We start from the raw sequence: 17,612 nt of genomic DNA, 5'->3' as shown, positions 1-17,612 counted from the left end.
GCATTACACTCATGCCACGTACACATGATCGGTTCATCCGATGAAAACGGACCGATGGATTTTGACAGACATTGCGGCATCGAGGAAGTGACGGAATACCCGCACACTACCCGATGAATCCATATACAGGAAGCGGCCAGTAACATAAAGCATTACGAAGGTATATTGAATAATAAAAAAAAAAACATGCGGTTTAGTATTTATGCATATGAGCGTATAATTTTTTTTTTATTTGGTGGAGGAGTGGATCTTGGGTGGGAGTTCCCACACTTTTTTCCCCAAGGACTTGACCCCTGCGTTCCCTCGCGGTGCCTCTCTCTCTTCCTGTCCAGCCTCTGAATGACATCATGTCAGAGGCGGGGACTAGAAATTATCTGTCGGGTGCAGTGGAAGTGGAACGGATATCTACTTTGCTGAGGGATCGTTCCAGCACTCGGCACTTTGCTGCAGCTCTGTGCAGGGTCTGACTTCGGCAGTGATCTGTTACTGTGTACCGATGTGCATGCCATGTTCATCTGCCATCGAGCACAGTTAAGCCTGCACTGCACGCACTGTCATCTCTTCACGCTCCCCCCCCCACCACCGCCTTGGTGTTACCCGGGTGCGACCTGCAACCCCCGCTAGCAACGCCACAGAGGAGGAGGGTGTCGCATACCTCATACAGGCCAGGCTGGACTCTGATCGGCTCGGGCGGCTCAGCTAGTCCTGCAAAGTCCTGCGTTCCCGCAGGACTCGAGCTCTGACTGTGTCCTAAAGGCACAGCGATTGCAGAGCCCACAACGAGCACAATCATAGGAAAACGTCAAATGACGCCATCTTAGAACTGGCCAGCCGCGCTGTAGTCGTCATTCAACTATAGCACGGTCGACAAGTTGTTAAACACAATATGCCATCGTACATCTTCCTGAAGTTTAAAAAAGTTAAAAACTTTTATTAAAATGTATAGAGTTTAATAAAACGATGCCTGGTAATCCTACCTGCAATGTGTATGCACCGGCACTCTCTTTCCTAAAGTCACAACTCGTATTCAATTCAGTTGTAGAGTTGGCAGGTTTTGGCCTTGGTTTCCCTCCAATGGCAAGCACTGGAAGGAACCTTTAGTAGCAGTTTCCTCAGGGCAAGGCAAGTGCATCAGCCCCACTATTGCACTTAATTTATCCATCCCAACAAGCCCATTATAGAGTTCATTTTGTGCTTGCAAAATTTAAATTTTGATTTAGCAAGTACTTGCAAGAATGGAAAACTTCCCATAGAGAGTTTTTAAAAAGCTGCAAAATATCAAAATGGAAGTATCCAGTTATCTTATTAGATCCAAAAAGCTCATGGAAAGCATTTCCCTTTCCTCCGTCCAATGCATATGTGCTTTATAAAAGACACCTTCCAAATCTTTTTTACCAAGGTGAAAGTCTTACCCCTCCCATTGCAATGACTCCCCCTCTATGCTGCCAAGTCAGGAAAGTATAGTAGAGATACCAATGCCTCTCATGTTTCTCTGCTTCCAGCTGGCTCAAGAGAAAGGCAAGATGGTGACACTGACATGGTTTTGTTTACTTTATTTTTTACTAGTTTAGCAGATTTCCATAGAAAACGGTATATCCCTCTGACCTGTCACTAGTATAGTACAAAGAATTAGAGGCTTAAAGGATATGTTACCCTAACATTTAATTATCCTGATATGTGTAACTTGTACCATGTACGCGTGTTAAAAGTATCCTGTTCTCCTTGTATGGTTTCTTTTGTGTGAAATACCTGGTGATCCTGCTAGTCTCCCTGCTTTCCTATTGAAAACTAGCCATGCTAGGCATGAGAGCACATTTATCCCAGTGTGGTCAGTTTTATGGCTGTGCTGTGAGCTCAGCCTGCCTGTTCCCCAAATGGCCAAGACTTCTGCTGACCCCCCCCCCCCACCCTGGGCACATATACCCCCCTCCTGCCCAGGTGAAATTTCAGCTTCTGGCATTGCGTCACTTTAACTGACAATTGCGCGGTCATGCGACGTGGCTCCCAAACAAAATTGACGCCCTTTTTTCCCCACAAATAGAGCTTTCTTTTGGTGGTATTTGATCACCTCTGTGGTTTTTATTTTTTGCGCTATAAACAAAAACAGCAACATTTTTGGAAAAAAAATTCAATATTTTTTACTTGTTGCTATAATAAGTAGCCCAATTTTCTTTTTAAAAATTGTTTTTTCTCAGTTTAGGTCGATACGTTTTCTTCTACATATTTTTGGTTAAAAAAAAAAAAAAAAATCGCAATAAGCGCTTACAAAATATGGGACAGAATTATTATTATTATTTTTTATTTTTATTTTTTAACTAGTAATGGCGGCGATCTGCGTTTTTTTTATTGGGACTGCGACATTATGGCGGAGACATCGGACACTTTTGACACATTTTTGGCGCCATTCACATTTATACAGCGATCAGTGCTATAAATATGCACTAATTACTGTATAAATGTGACTGGCATTGAAGGGGTTAACACTAGGGGGTGAGGAAGGGATTAAATGTGTACCTCTATTGTGTTCTAACTGTGGGGGGAGGGGGGTGACTGGGGGAGGTGACCGATGCTGTGTCCCTATGTACAAGGGACACAGATCGGTCTCCTCTCTCCCCTGACAGGACGTGGAGCTCTGTGTTTACACACACAGATCCACGTCCTTTTCCGTGTAACCACCGATCGCGGGTACCTGGCGGACATCGCGACCGCCAGGCACGCGCATCGGCATCTCGGGGACGTGCCGGGCGGGCGCCGCCGCCTGTGCATGCCCCCCAGTGGCCGGAGGAATCCAGGACGTCATATGACGTCCTGTTGGATTTTCAGAGCCACCGTGTAGCTGTCATTTGACAATGGCCCGGGGCTCAGGTGGTAAATATTTGGCAGCACAACCCTTGAAAAAAAATAACTGAAATCAATCACGCCCTGCAATCGATAAGTTTCTTTACACCGCTCTATTGGAATTTTGGATCACTTTTCTTTCGACAACTGCTCCAGGCCAAGTCTCTCAGATTGGAAAGGTTATTTTCCTCCCCAACTGCGGTTTTGAGATTTCTCCACAGGTGCTCTATGGGATTTAGATCTGGACTCATTGCTGGCCAGTTCAGTTCTTTCCAGCGCTTTGTCTTAAACCATTTCTGGGTGCTTTTTGACATGTACTTTGGGTCATTATCCTGCTGTAAGACCCATGAGCTCTGACGGAGAACCAACGTTCTAACACTGGGCTCTACATTGCACCCCAGAATTCTTTGGTGGTCTTCAGATTTCATAATTCCAAGCACACGATCCAGACATCTAGTGCCAAAGCAGCAAATCAACCTCAAAACATCAGTGAACTTTCACCATGTTTGACTGTAGGAACTGTATTCTTTTCGTTAAAGTCCTCATTTCTGAAAACAGTAGAGAGATGGTCTTTACCAAAAATCTGTACAGTGAAACCTCGGATTGCGAGTAACGTGGTTAATGAGAGTTCCGCAATACAAGCACGTTTTTTTTTTTTTAAATCCTGACTCAGTTTGCGAGTGTTGTCTCGCAATACAAGCAGGATTCAAGCCACACCGGTGTGCAATACCACATTTGGACTAAGGTGGGGGGCGCCGGAGCCATTCGGAAATACCCGAGTTCAGCCGAGCTGTCCCCGAGCCTTTCCGAGACTCTCCAACGCCCCCCCACCCCTGGCCACATGCGGTATTGCATGCCATAGAAGTCAATGCGGAACAAATTATTTTAGTTTCCATTGACTTCTATGGGGGAACTCGCTTTGATATGAGAGTGCTTTGGATTACGAGCATTCTCCTGGAACGGATTATGCTCGTAATCCAAGGTTCCACTGTAATTTTGTTTCATCTGTCCAGAGCACATACTCCCAAAAGGATTTTGGCTTCCTTATGTAAGTTTAGGCAAACTCTGATAAATTTTTCTCTTCGTCTCTTAGCTACAGTGCCATGTGCTGTAAACTTCTTGACAATGTTGCACACAGTGAACACAGGAACATTAAAGTTGATTTTTAAAAACAAGGCTTTAATATTACTGGAGATTGTTCATGCTTTTCAACAATGTTCTCAGATCCTCAGACAATTATTTTCTGTTCTTTCACTTCTCCATGTGGCGCACAGAGACACACAACAGAAAGGTGGAGTCAATATTTCACCATTTTAACTGGCTGCCGGTGTGATTTCTATATTGTCAGCACCTGTTAATTGATACAGGCGAGTTGAATTACAAATTACAGGAGCATCACAAACTTGGAATGCAATTATTTTACAATTTTGAGAAGGTTTGTCAAGTCAATTTTTGCATGGAATGTATGAGATTTTCCTTTGTTTCTGCTTACAGCAAAAGCTAATCAGTGGGTGCCGGAAAATGGATGTCTGCCGGCACCCGCCGATTGTCGAGAAAACCCACAGAATGGAGCTATACCTATGTAAACAAGGCAGAGCTCCATTCTGACAGGGATGGGTGAAGGATTTTCTTTAACTGCAAAGCAAAGCCCCATCGCTTAGTAAAAGCACCACACAGTACAGTACGATAAAAAACACTGGCTAGGCACATATTTAATCCTTTGGTTGGCCTAGATGTTTAACCCCTTCCCAGCCAGTGTCATTAGTACAGCGACAGTGCATATTTTTAGCACCAATCACTGTATTAGTATCACTGGTCCCCACAAAGTGTCAGTTAGTGTCTGTCTGCTGCAATATTGCAGTCCCGCTATAAGTCGCTGATCGCTGCCATTACTAGCATTAAATAATAATAATAATAATAATAAAAAAAAGAAAATAAAAAAAAAAGCTTAATTTGTGGGAAATAAATACTTATTATATTTGGGTACAGTGTTGCATGACTGTGCAATTGTCAGTTAAAATAACACAGTGCCGTATTATAAAACGTGGCCTGGTCATGAAGGGGGAGAGAATTTTCCAGAGGTCAAGTGGATACACAAATGGTTTTGACTTTTATTTATATTTTAAACTGAATGGGTTGATTTACAAAGGTAAAGGTTCACATATACTTTGATGCTGGATACCAAGTAAAAAAAAAAAAAAAATATGCCATTTGGTGTATTTATCAAAGAAACTATAAAGTACCTGAATATAACCTGCTATCGGTCATTGCAATCCTCAGTACTGCAGAGCTTTGACTAGGGGAGGGCGAGAGAGAGAGCAAGAAACAGGTTGGAGGTGATTCAAAAACTAGTTGTACAAATTAAAGCACACCACTCCACTAACAAAATACACTTTCCACCATCCACCATACCAATCACCCCCCTCCACAGCATAAAATATAATTTAATTAAAATAAAATATTTCTAAGGAAAAAAATATATATATATTATTAGGTAGGGTTTTTATGACAGAAGACATCCTATTGTTCTCTCCTATCATGGATGCCTCTCCCTGCCTGTCAGAGGTAATGCGCATGTGCGGCTCAATGAACATTTACGGCGCCCCCCCCCCCCCGTTTCGTAATTATGCGACTCTTAGGTGCATTTGGGAGTGACATCACAGCCAGGCCACTGAAGTAGTTGAACACACCAGAAGGAAGACTAGGAGAATATGGAAGGGCCCATGAGAACACTGACAGCGGAGAGCTGGAGGACATCATTTGACAGGTACTGGAAGTCTGCAATCGTTTTCTAATAAGTGGTGCATACTCTTGGGGGATTATTATTATTTTTTTAAAAGCAGAGTTTAATTCTGCTTTAACTCACAGTACACCCACCCCTGCCTCCATTCTCACCTAGGGGAGGAATAAGGCAACCACCGTTTACGATGTTCCCATTCCATCGCCCACGCCAGCTTATCTGACACTCCACAATCCGACAGGCACGATCCATTACATTTCCCAGAATAATGAGACTGACAAGCTCGGTTACTGGTTTCAAAATGTATGAGCACTTTTAATGGTATCTTAGCTTTCTTATATACAGTACAAGCATGTTAACGTTAATCACAAGGACAAAGAAACTCTCCACCCCCAATATCACACAATGGGGCTTCAGTACACATTCAGATGGGCCAATTACTAATCATCCCACAGACGTCCCGTCTCCGCATTAGAGGGGTTAATTACTACAGCTTGACAAGTTCCCCTCACCTCTAACACAAAACACATTCCTTTCCTAAACAAAATTTACATGCTAATTCCCTACCCCTGAAAGGAGACATCTGACCTTTCCGACTTAGTTAGCATCTCACAATGGAATTTCTAGGAGCAGCCCCAATTAACATCTCAAAAGCATGTGTCCTCACATTGAATGAAAACACTCCACTGACCTGGTGGGGTCAGAATAACCACTTGTAATATCTCAAGATATCCTGCAATATGAATTATCAGTTATCAGTCACCCTATGCCCAAAAGGGGCACAGGGTGACCCTAGACCCAAAAATCATTAGTGACGCTGGCACATGAGTACCCCCCATCCTTCAAAAGTCTCTGGGTGTCACGGGTCATTCCGTTACACCTCTAATCCTGCAACCTCCTAGGGATAAGGTCCCTGGAGGTTGCAAGCTTCCAGCAATGCGGGAAGATCCACTGGACACCGCATCATCAGGGGTCTGGCTGCAGAACCGGCTCCAGATCACGTACAAGAAGATGTTAGTGTGGGATGGGCCCTGGAGTAAGAGAATGGTGCGGGAGAAGAGGACAACACTGGATCCACTGGACTTGTAAGTACATTTATCCATCAGAAACAGCAGCAAAGGTCACAGGCTCAGGAACTTCGTGAGGGTAAAGTTCCTCTTTACCTGCAGCAGAGAAAAGTCAGGTCCCTAGACTGGCTCGGCTGTTTGGCAGAGCTGTGTTCTCAGGGCTGGATGGATTTAAAAATACAAATTCCTTGATAGGTAAAACAGCTCCCATATACCGGTATGTATTTTATCTCGGTTTTATTTAAGGCCGTTTGTCTGCAGTTTGGGTTTAAGCTGACAAGAGGGAGAGTAATATCAGATTTTCTTTAATTACGAACTAATCATTCCAGAAAATGGAGCGGTCCCTTGATCGCATTTGCGCAGCATCGTACCATTAGCCGAGCTGGGAAAAGACATCATGGCATGTCCCAGAGACATAGCAATCTGCATGAGCAGATTGCCTAGATGCTTTTTGAGTGCTCGGCAGGATCTGTCTGTCTTTATCAGCCATTAATGATAAAGTAAACACTAAAGATGCTAACCCCGTTCGGAACAAGGAAGCAGAGCCACACGCACGCCCAGTCATACGCAGCCTTTTATCGGTTTTCCATTCACATCTCTCGCCATCTCTTTCTAATCCATCTCAGAGGTAATTTGGCTTCTATTGAGTGAGAGGTCAGTGTAGAGGGATGGGCAGCGCGCACAGGCTGAACGGAGGTCTGAACAGATGTCAATGTCTTTGTTGTACTGCTCTACGCACGAATTCCGACGAGACTACAACGAAGACAAAACTCAAGGGCAATTAGCGGTTTCATTGCCAGCTGTCTTTCACGGTTGCACAGTCCCAATGACCTTAAATTCAACAACGGCTTTGTCAGCTGGATGTCTCTAGTGATATATACGAAAGACCTAGATCACCCCAAAAGAGCATGGGTGCAATGACTGTTGGTTCTACGTTGATCGGATGATCATACCTTTTTTTTTTTTTTTTTTTTAAGTAAACCTGTTGCTCAGCTAGGTCACAGCTAGAAACGAAGCCTAGGCATTTCAAGGACTGGCATCAGTTTAGAAAAAAAAAATAATAATCGGTCTCTGTAGGGTTTGCCCGGGAACTCTAAAAACCTAGGGGAACCTGTAGTATGCAGTTTAAATAATAAGGCAGAGCTGAGTAAAGTCCACAGTGTAATGGTCATGCGTACTGGGCCCACAACTAGCTGTGTGTTTAGCAGTCATTTTGTTCAGGTCTCAGCTATGTTGTCATGTGAAGGGCATAACCACAGTGACCTTGTCCCCCATCTTTTTCTTTCGGTTTTACAATACACAAGTTTAACTAATGCCAGGAAATTATTAGTGCATTGATCAGACACCCTTTCCATTAACCAATCCACATTCCCATCTGGAAACTCTAATAAAATGATCACCCTCGCAAGCCGAGCAATTCAGAGAACAGATAACGGTCGTAAATAGCTTAGTTAGATGGGATGGGCAATACACATATCATATCAAATAGGTTAGCAGTTATAACTCTAAAACTTCAGCATAATTCATTACTTTTATAGCACAGGCAGAATGAAGAGATTTACTTTCCTCAGCTAATTTGTAACATTTTAAGTCCGGGCACCCCTATGTCAGACCATATGGGGAACCACTGGTACACATTGTCCTTCCTAGATAAAAGTAGACATCTGAAACCTGTCATATTTATATGTATTTTGAAGCGAATTTCACTATATTGGACAACATTCTGGACAATATTGTATTGGACAATATTCTGCTGGTTAGAAAACTGTAAATATTCAGAGATATGACTACTTGTTAAACATTGGATCTGAGACATGGTCAAATGTAATCAGTAACCCCCCCCCCCCTTAGACCAAATTATTGGCGAGATGGTCTTTGTCAACACCACTTTGATCCCAAAGAAATGGGAGAAGCCAGGACAGTTTGACAGCTCCCAGGCACCATCAACCCAGGAACAACTGTCAAGTCAACTGAACTATGCTAACCGCAGAGGACACTGCAAGTATATTTCCCTTTCCAACCACCTTTTTATTGATTTGTGGTTATATTGTCTCTATTTCTTTGTAACATCCTTTTTCTGTAAATATTTTATTTGCACCGATTTTAACTTTTTATTATTAAACTTTATTTTGAAAAGTGTTAAAACAGTTTTTTGGGCATTTAATGCTAGCTAAGCGAATCCCTGTTTCTTGAAGAGCGCTACTGTATACATTAAACCTCTGAATATACCTGTCTGTGGTAACAGTGTGTGTACAGATGTATTTTTTTCAGAGCTGTTCTTGTTAATATTGTGAAGGGTCGATAGCTTTTGGGCCTGTGTCAGGGGGGAGTTTAAAGGGTTAATTGCCTAATTAACTTAACCCAGTGACAATCACTCTCAGGCTGCTGGTGCCTAGATTGGGTCCTGCCAGTTGGAAAATCTTTGTGCAAAGTTGAGAGTGGCATTGTAAAGTAAATGACAGCTCGGTGTGTCCTTTGTCATGAGTTGGTGAGAAGGGCAAGGGTCCGACATTCACTTCTGTTACACACAAATGCAGGACAAAAAGGGGGCCAAATGCAGGTCAAATTACCCGGCGCTATTTACTAAGTTACTGGAGCATGTGGTCTTGGACCCCATTCACACCTGAGCGACAAAACGCCCGACGCCGGACGCTTCTGTCGCTCGAGGGGAGAATTCCCATTGCTGTCTATGGAGATGGTTCACATCTCAACGCCCCCGAACGCCTGTCGCCTGAAAAAAAGTCCCGGACCCTTTTTTTCAGGCGACATAGGCGTTTTCCCATTGACAGCAATGGGAAGACTTTGAGAAAAAAAAAAAAAAGTGAAAGTTTTGTACTCGCGGCAAAATACGCCGCTACACGCGAACGCGGCTGTCGCTCAGATGTGAATGCAGCCTTATGTGACCTGTCTTGGATGGGTAGAATTGTATCCGTAAAAATAAGAATATTGCCTAAAATACAACATCATTTCAGAACTTTACTTATCTCAATACCAATTCAGTTCCAAATAAAATTGAACATTTTTGTTTGGGGTGCCAAGGGCAGTAGGTTGGCCCAGACTACAATGTATGCACCCAAAGATCTAGGTGGATTGGGGTCCCAGATTTTCTAAAATATTATGGTGCAACAAAACTTACACTATTATGTCAACTACACTATAACTATTACAGGCCTGACTGAATGTCTATAGAAGCCCAAGCTTGCTCCCCACTGCTTACAGACTTGGTGCTTTGGCTTCCCTCAAAACACTGTAAGTGCCCCACACTTTGCCATTCTATTGGCCCATGGGAATCAACCTGTAGACAATGGCCTCTCTGCTCGCCACACACTCCTGTTGCACCCCTTTTTAATAACCCTCAGGTATGTCACCTACTCATTTTAGTTGGTGGATGACCAAGGGGCTTTACCGTATAGGATATTTTACTACCACCCCCTTGTATTTCGTACAGGATTTAGAGATGCTCCCCTCAGAAAATTTACAACTACAACAAAAACACTTTGCAGAGAAAAAGTCCCGATCTTGCAGTTCAAACACTGTTTGAAAACAGATCTATACAGGAGACTCTTCATCGTGGTTGCATCTTTATGTTGAGCAAAGCCTTGGTTTCCAGGTTGCCAAAACTTCCTTATAAAACTGCTGGGGAGAGGAACTTAGGCATTGCCTCAGAGGAGGAGGATTGGCAAAACTGGACCACGTGCATACACAATGGCATTATGAATGTTTCCCTGATTGAGGCAGGGTACAATGTGCTTGCGAGATGGTACTTGCCACCTGAACACCTTTCTAAAAAACGTACCCGGGCATGTCACCCTCCTGTGTTTCAGGGGTTGTGGTCAGGTGGGATCCGCTCTTCATACTCTGCCCTAACGTCTGTCATTTCTGTATACAGGTTAATTTCTTAATATACTTGGTCACTATGGTTAATGTTACTAAAGACCCTCAGATTGCTCTGCTCAGTGAACCCGTGGAAAATATCCAGATATCCCCACAGACTTTAATCTATTATAGGTTTCTGACGGCTAAAAATTTGCCATCACTACTGCTTCAAAAAGCCAAGCGAATGACTTAGCTTTAATGAAGCAAAAGTTAACTTGGATTATGCTACAGGAAAAAAAATGTTTGTGTTCTATGGGATAAATAATCTCTGAAAAAGGTATGGACCCCCTGGCTTTCTTACTTGCAGGTACCGGACACTTAAAGTTGGCACTGGATTGATGGCCTGGTGGATTCCTGGATGGGCATATCCCCACTATTTTACTTTCTCAAATTTCCCTCACCTAGTTGAACCTCTATACCCAATTTAAGGTTTCTGTCCAAGTTCTATATGGGACAAGTTATTTAGGATATGATGCTGATCCCAAAAAAATGTTTTGATGATCTTATGATAGATGTATAAGCCTATTGGTTGATGCCATTGTGTCTACTCACCTATATATCTGTTATAGTTTGTTTGCAACTGTAACGGTCAGGGGTTAACACCGTTTACGATATTCCATTCCACCAACCCAAGACAGCTTATCCAACACTCCACAATCCAGCAGACATGATCCATATGATTTTCCCCAGAATAACGAGACACAGTTCTGTTCTCTGATTCCAAACAGATAGACTTTAATGGTAAACTCAGCTTTCTTATATACAGTTAGAAAGCATGCTGCAGTAATCAAATGACACACTCCACCCACAATATCACACAATGTGTTCCTAACGAGTCCCCCTCAATCCACATCTTAGACAGACTTTCTGACTCTGCGAAAAGCTATTCTCACCTGCTACACAATCCACATTCCTTTAGTGAACATAAGTCACACGTCTGACCTTTAGAGGGTGCCAAATCACAACACACATTATCATCAATAGAACTTCACAGAATAAAAGGTTCTTGAGAGGCAGACTTAATTAGCACAATAGACAATAGAATGCAATCACAGCAAGCTTTTATCACTACAGCCAGGTAGACTTAATCAGCACCTCAACAGTCTATGTACCACATTGAATGAGTCACTCTCTTATTGACCTGTTGGGGTCAGAATTAACAAATTGTAATATTTCAAGATATCCTGCAATACATGAATTATCATTATTGTCCCATCTCATGTAATTCATGATATCATTTCTCAGTCATCCTATGCCCCTATTGGACATAGGATGACCCAAGAGTCATTAGTGAAGCTGGCACAGGAGTACCCCGCATCCTTCAAAAGTCTCTGAGTATCACGGGCCATTCCGTTACAGTAACTATTATAGTTATCACCTGCCCGGGTGGTTAGGTTCTGCTTGACCACTCCTCTGAGCCTACGATGTCTCATTCAAAGCCCATTTGTCTTTTGACCTCATCTTAGAACATGGCCGAACATGTAATACTATAAAAGACTCTTCATAGTTGACCACTCTTGGCACAGTTTCTCATACCTACTAATGGACTTTCCATAGGACACTGGCTAAACCCCCCCCCCCCCTTCATTTATGCTGAGGTCGCAATTTTCCTATATACTGACTATGATGACAGTTCCTTATTGTACTTGATTTTGCCAATTTAGAATGTTAATTTTGTTGTTACTTGAGATCTTCATAAAAAAGAGTGAAAAATAAAAAAGTTAAATTCAGATCAGAAAGAGGTGAAGTGCAGGTCAGGAGGTGGTCAAGTGCAGGTCTGGTGAAGGAGGCCAAATATAGGCTAGAAGGAAGAAAAATGCAGGTCAAGTAAAGGAACTCAGAAGTTTTCCAAACTGATGTCGAATCAAAGGAGCTGAAAACACGCCACATTTGCCAGTCAACACAAACCCCTATTAGGTCATTACTCACATCTCACTTTCACTTAACCGAGAGAAACCTGAAGCCGAAAATGTATCGCCCGTCGGCGCTGCAGATGATCGAGGGCACGTACGGTCATTTGCCTCCTTACGGCACCAGCACTAGATTTCAGACTTTTACATATTTCAAAGCCCCTGCATTAATTTTAAATGGTTGCTGCACTCTTAAAAGCCTGTGCATACTTCCCAATATTCCACGCACTTTTGGAAGTTTAAATGGGCCAGGATTTATTAAAGCCTGTGCTTTTCCATTACCGTGTCGCCAGTTTAAATTGAATTTTAAGGCTTGTGGATGGAAGATGGAAAGCTTTTAAATTGAGATGTAATACCAAGCAAGTTAAAGAAAGGAATAGAGTTATAGTAGTATATCGGGGTAAGCACCGTAACAGTTATGACTTCTACTTTCCCAGGTAGACAAAACACCACTAACATAGAAAACAACAAGCTATTATTTTACACTTCTATGAAAGTATTGGGCTAGATAAATCAATAAACGAATAGATAGAAAAATGCGATAGACTCGACTTTCACTGGGTACTGTGCGACTACAAATCTTAGTTTATCCGAGCTTACCTGCAAAAACACTCAGTTCTAAAGCTCTACACACACCTCTGAATTGTTTAAACGAAAAAAAAAAAAAAAAAAAAAAAAAATGGGAGCACTTTTCAGTGCCAACATTTTTGTCAACACACCCAGTAGTGTATTTAGGTTTTGTGCTGCCCTAGGCCTGACTAAACTCGTGACCTCCTAATTTAAATATGACACACCCCTTTCTGTCAGGGCCAAACCCCTTGCTTTTTAAGACCCGCCCTGAAATTTTCGAGTAGGGACACTAGTCCTGGGGGCCTAGGGGGGGGGGGGGGGAATGAATTCCCTTAATTTGCATAGATTTCCTCTCACTTCCGGTTTGGCTATGAGGCAGGAAGTGAAGGGAAATCTCTGCAATGGGACAGGGATGGTAAAAAATAAACTGACAGAGGCTATAACCCTCCCTTACTCTATCCAAAATGAAAAAAAAAAATAGCATGCTTGAAGTAGAACTATAGGCAACACATTTCTGATAATTTTATGAAGAGGACTAAGAAGATATAACCATGGCAATGGTGCAGCAGAAAACATATGGCACAGTGAGGAAGGTTTGTGGTCCTGAATGAAAAGACAGTCAAAATTAGAAGCAGCACCCCCCCACAGTTGCGGAATGCCGGCCACCCACATACCAGAAGCAGTGCGACCGCTTTATGAGGGTGCTAGACTAATTCAGTTTCTCAGTCCAGTCCGCCCCATAAGAGTGACGCTACACTAACAGTGTGGCGCAAGCCGGCGGAGACTCTTTCCGTGCTGCCCCTTCTCAAAGTGCTGCCCTAGGCCAACAAGGCCCAGGCCAGGATACAGCATTGAACACACCTGCTTTGACACAGATGACAGCAATGGTTTTAACATGCAAGAAATGTTAACCACTTGAGGACCTAGGCGTACACGCCACAAATTTCAACACCGAAGTACCTTGGGCATACACTGTACGTCCTGCTTCTCTTCCCCTGTGACTCTTGACTGCAAATTCTGCATCACATACTGTATACTTTTTATTTATAGGGACACTAGTTGTTTTGGAGCTGCGCTCAAAATAAAAAATATAAACCAGTGACAGTGAAATAATTACATACACCACTAGATGAATGAAAATTATCCAGAAGTCCATATAATTGAATGTGAAGACTCGGTGTGGGCCACCACTTAACAATATAGGTAGTAGATGATAGAAGGTGAAACTAAATATTGACATCACCAACATGCGTGTACCGCCGCCACATACATTTCCTGCTTACCAGAAGGCAAGCTATGTAAAGCCTGTATGGTGATCTCACTCCGAATCTGCATCGAACACCAACTCGCAGGGGTAAACAAATAGGACAGAACGGATAAGCTCAAATCTCCAGGCAACCAAGGAAACCATCAATCATATACCTGTAGCTGTGCCGAGTCTCAGGCAGGGGGGGAGAGGTATGTGAAGTGATGATCTGCCCTCCCCACAATACACTGCTCCAGTCTGGGCCACCAGCCGGAGAGTGAACCTGATGCAGCTACTGTAATATATATATATATATATATATATATATATATATATATATATATATATATAAATAAATAATATACCCTCTAAGGACTGTTGGCTTTTGTTTATGTATATTGTTACAGGAGTCTTTAATAAGATCTGAGGCCCTGATGAAGCTGGACTGCCTGCGAAACACATTGGCCTGATAAACAGATCCTAGGGCCAGAAAACAAAGTATCTTGGATAACCCTCTTTTAATACCTAATACGTTTTTTACATATTATAAGTATGTATTTAATCAAATATAGTTACCAGAATACGTTTGACAATACTGGACCTCCAAATACGCAGGCTTAAAGCCTGGTACACAGCGGGCTGTGCCAACTATGCGATATTAGTAAGTGGACACCTGCTGGTCATACGATCTGATAAAATTTGATAAAAATAGACATATATGTTCTCCATCTGTCCAGTGGATTGGATGAAAAACGGACAGACAGTCCTTTTCCATCCGACCGCCCCATAGAGGACCGAGGGCTGACACAGCCCTCTGCAAAACCGAGCGGACACAGACCTGTCATCCGCTGAGCAGGCGGATCCGCTTGCATGGACCCGCTCCATCTGAAAAGGGGACTAATAGTGAAGGGGGGAAATATACTAAAACTGGTGCACACAGAGTCTGGTGCAGCCGTGCAAAGTAACCAATCAGCTTCTAGGTTTTAGCCCTCGTTCACACTAAACACGACTTTGGAAATATGCAAGTTCATTTGAACTCGCACAATTTCAAAGCCGCATTTCCGTCCGACTTAGGGGGCGACTTGAAAGACATCTGTGCGGGTTTATGCACAGATGTCCATAGATATCGCCCTTGAAGTCGCCAAAAGTAGTGTAAGAGCCAATTTTGGAAATCGGTGTGGCGCCACACCGATTGGAATGCTCCTATCGCCGGCAATAGGCTTCGGTTTGGCCTGTCAAATCATGCTGATGAGAACGGTGGCTAAGGCTCCTTTCACACCAGTGGACCGATTGGGTTCACTTGAAAAAACAGACAGGTGGACCCAATCGGATCACCCATTGTTCTCTGTGGGACAGCAGATGGAAGGCGTGCATGCGTCCGCTGTCATCCGCCAGCATCCGATCCGGTCCACTAAAAACAGAAGAATAGGGATACGTTTGCTATCCGTCCGATCCATCAGATCCGATGACAATCCGACTGCCCCTAAGGCCCCGTACACACAAGAGGATCGATCCGCTGAAATTGATCCGCGGATCGGTTTCAGCGGATAGATCCGCTGGTGTGTACGATCCAGTGGATATTTATCCGCGGATATATTTCGGGCCGACCGATTTCCAGCGGATAAAAATTTCTTAGCATGCCAAGAAATCTATCCGCTGGAATCGGCTCCAGCGGATCGATACGGTGGTCTGTACAGACTCACCAGATCGATCCGTCCGAACCCATCCCTCGCATGCGTCGTAATGATTCGACGAATGCGTGGAATTCCTTATATGACAGCGTCGCGCACGTTGCCGTGTCATCATCGCGGCGACGGCGCGACACGTCATCGCGATGGGAATTCGGCGCGGATTTCGATCCGATGGTGTGTACACTCCATCGGATCAAAATCCTCAGAGGATTTATCCGCGGAAACGGTCCGGAGGACCGTATCCGCGGATAAATCCTATCGTGTGTACTAGGCAATAGAGAAAAGCGTGCTGTATCTTTTCTGCAAAGCGGAGCCTACATGGACCTGCCATCCGCCTGCTCAGCAGAGAGATCCCCGCCAGTGGTTGTGCGTCCATAAGGGGTGCATGGGTGCCGCCCCCTCTCTCCTGCCACCTGTCCATCACCAATAGATAGATTCATGCATTGCATGAATCTATTTATGGTCACTGCTGTCACCTGATTGGCTGAAACGACAGGCGCTGTGATTGGACGCCTGTTAGGCGTCCAATCATAGCAGAGGATGGGAAGAGAGGACAGGAGGAGACATCGAGGAGTGTGGAGGAGTGTGGAGGATACTGCTGCCCCACCGAGACAGGGTAAGTGCCGGGCAGAAGGGGGATGCACACTGGCAGCATTTGATGGGCACAGTAGCGGCATTTGATGGGCACAGTGGCTGCATTTGATGGGCACAGTGGCTGCATTTGATGGTTTTTTTTTCAGTTTGTTTGTGCCAGCCACCACTGATCGCCGCTGAGCAGGCAGATCCGCTTCGGTAAATGTTGCCCCGTATAAAAGGAGCCTTAACCCTCGTTCAGATGAACTCGCATTTCAGTGCGACTTCAGGGGGCGATTTGAAAGACATCTGTGCGGGTTCCTGCACAGATGTCTATTGAAATCGCCCCCAAAGTTGCTAAAAATAGAGCAGGAACTACTTTCGGGAATCGGTGTGGTGCTGCAAAGTCGGCGTCACACTGATTGGGACAGTGCTGTTGCCGGCAATAGGCTGTGATTTGCCAAGCGATTTGACATGTCAAATCACCCTGATGTGAACGGAAGCTCATTGTCAAAGCTTAATTGAACATAGCTGAAGTTAGAAGCGGATTGGTTACTATGCACTAGATTTAGTAAATCTCCACTAAGGTGTGTTACTGGTCAGATCACCAGAGGAAGAAAAGCCAAAGAAAAGAAAACGAATGCAGCCACTACATCTAATATTTGGTAAGCTGCAATATATTAAATTGTTGGTTGTGGGTTTAATGCTGCTTTAATAAATAGATACCTTTAATATTTCTTCTGCCATTTCCCCCCTGTTACTCTTATTTCTATTCTCAGGGACCAAGAAACTAGAGACAATCTAAAGCCATAATCTTTTTCTGAAAATCCCAAAAAGCCTTTTCAATACTTGATTTGAATTTAGAATGTTATTGCTTTTTATGAGCCAGCCGCAGGGGCAAGAATCACAGAGGAAAATGATGACAGCCCTCTGCCGCCGCCACACCACATAAACACAACCTGTTCCACATCAGCCGGTGCGGCTTCACTTGTAGCTAAAAAATAAAAAAAAAATCAAGCCGACTAGTTTCATTCTCCTACCGGAACTTTAATATCATTTTACTGCCTCCGCTTTTCTTCTCAGTTTATCCCGAGACATCCC

The 17,612-nt window shown here is 43.6% G+C and overlaps 1 protein-coding gene across 3 annotated transcripts in view; it reads right to left on the bottom strand.

The window, feature by feature from the left end:
* Positions 1–17,612, bottom strand: part of DHX32 (DEAH-box helicase 32 (putative)) — a 139,202-nt gene that overhangs the window by 113,431 nt on the left and 8,159 nt on the right. The window contains exon 2 of one of the 3 annotated variants that reach the window (XM_040361430.1): positions 5,082–5,134. The exons of the other annotated variants lie outside the window; for them this stretch is intronic. The gene's annotated coding sequence lies outside the window, so the exon portion shown is untranslated. The remainder of the gene's footprint in view (positions 1–5,081; positions 5,135–17,612) is intronic. 3 annotated transcript variants of the gene reach the window in all.

This window comes from Rana temporaria, chromosome 8, assembly GCF_905171775.1.
Source record: "Rana temporaria chromosome 8, aRanTem1.1, whole genome shotgun sequence".
Classification (NCBI taxonomy): Eukaryota; Metazoa; Chordata; class Amphibia; order Anura; family Ranidae; genus Rana; species Rana temporaria.
The sequence above is the reverse complement of the archived record's forward strand: the minus strand, read 5'-3'. Positions and strand labels throughout refer to the sequence as shown.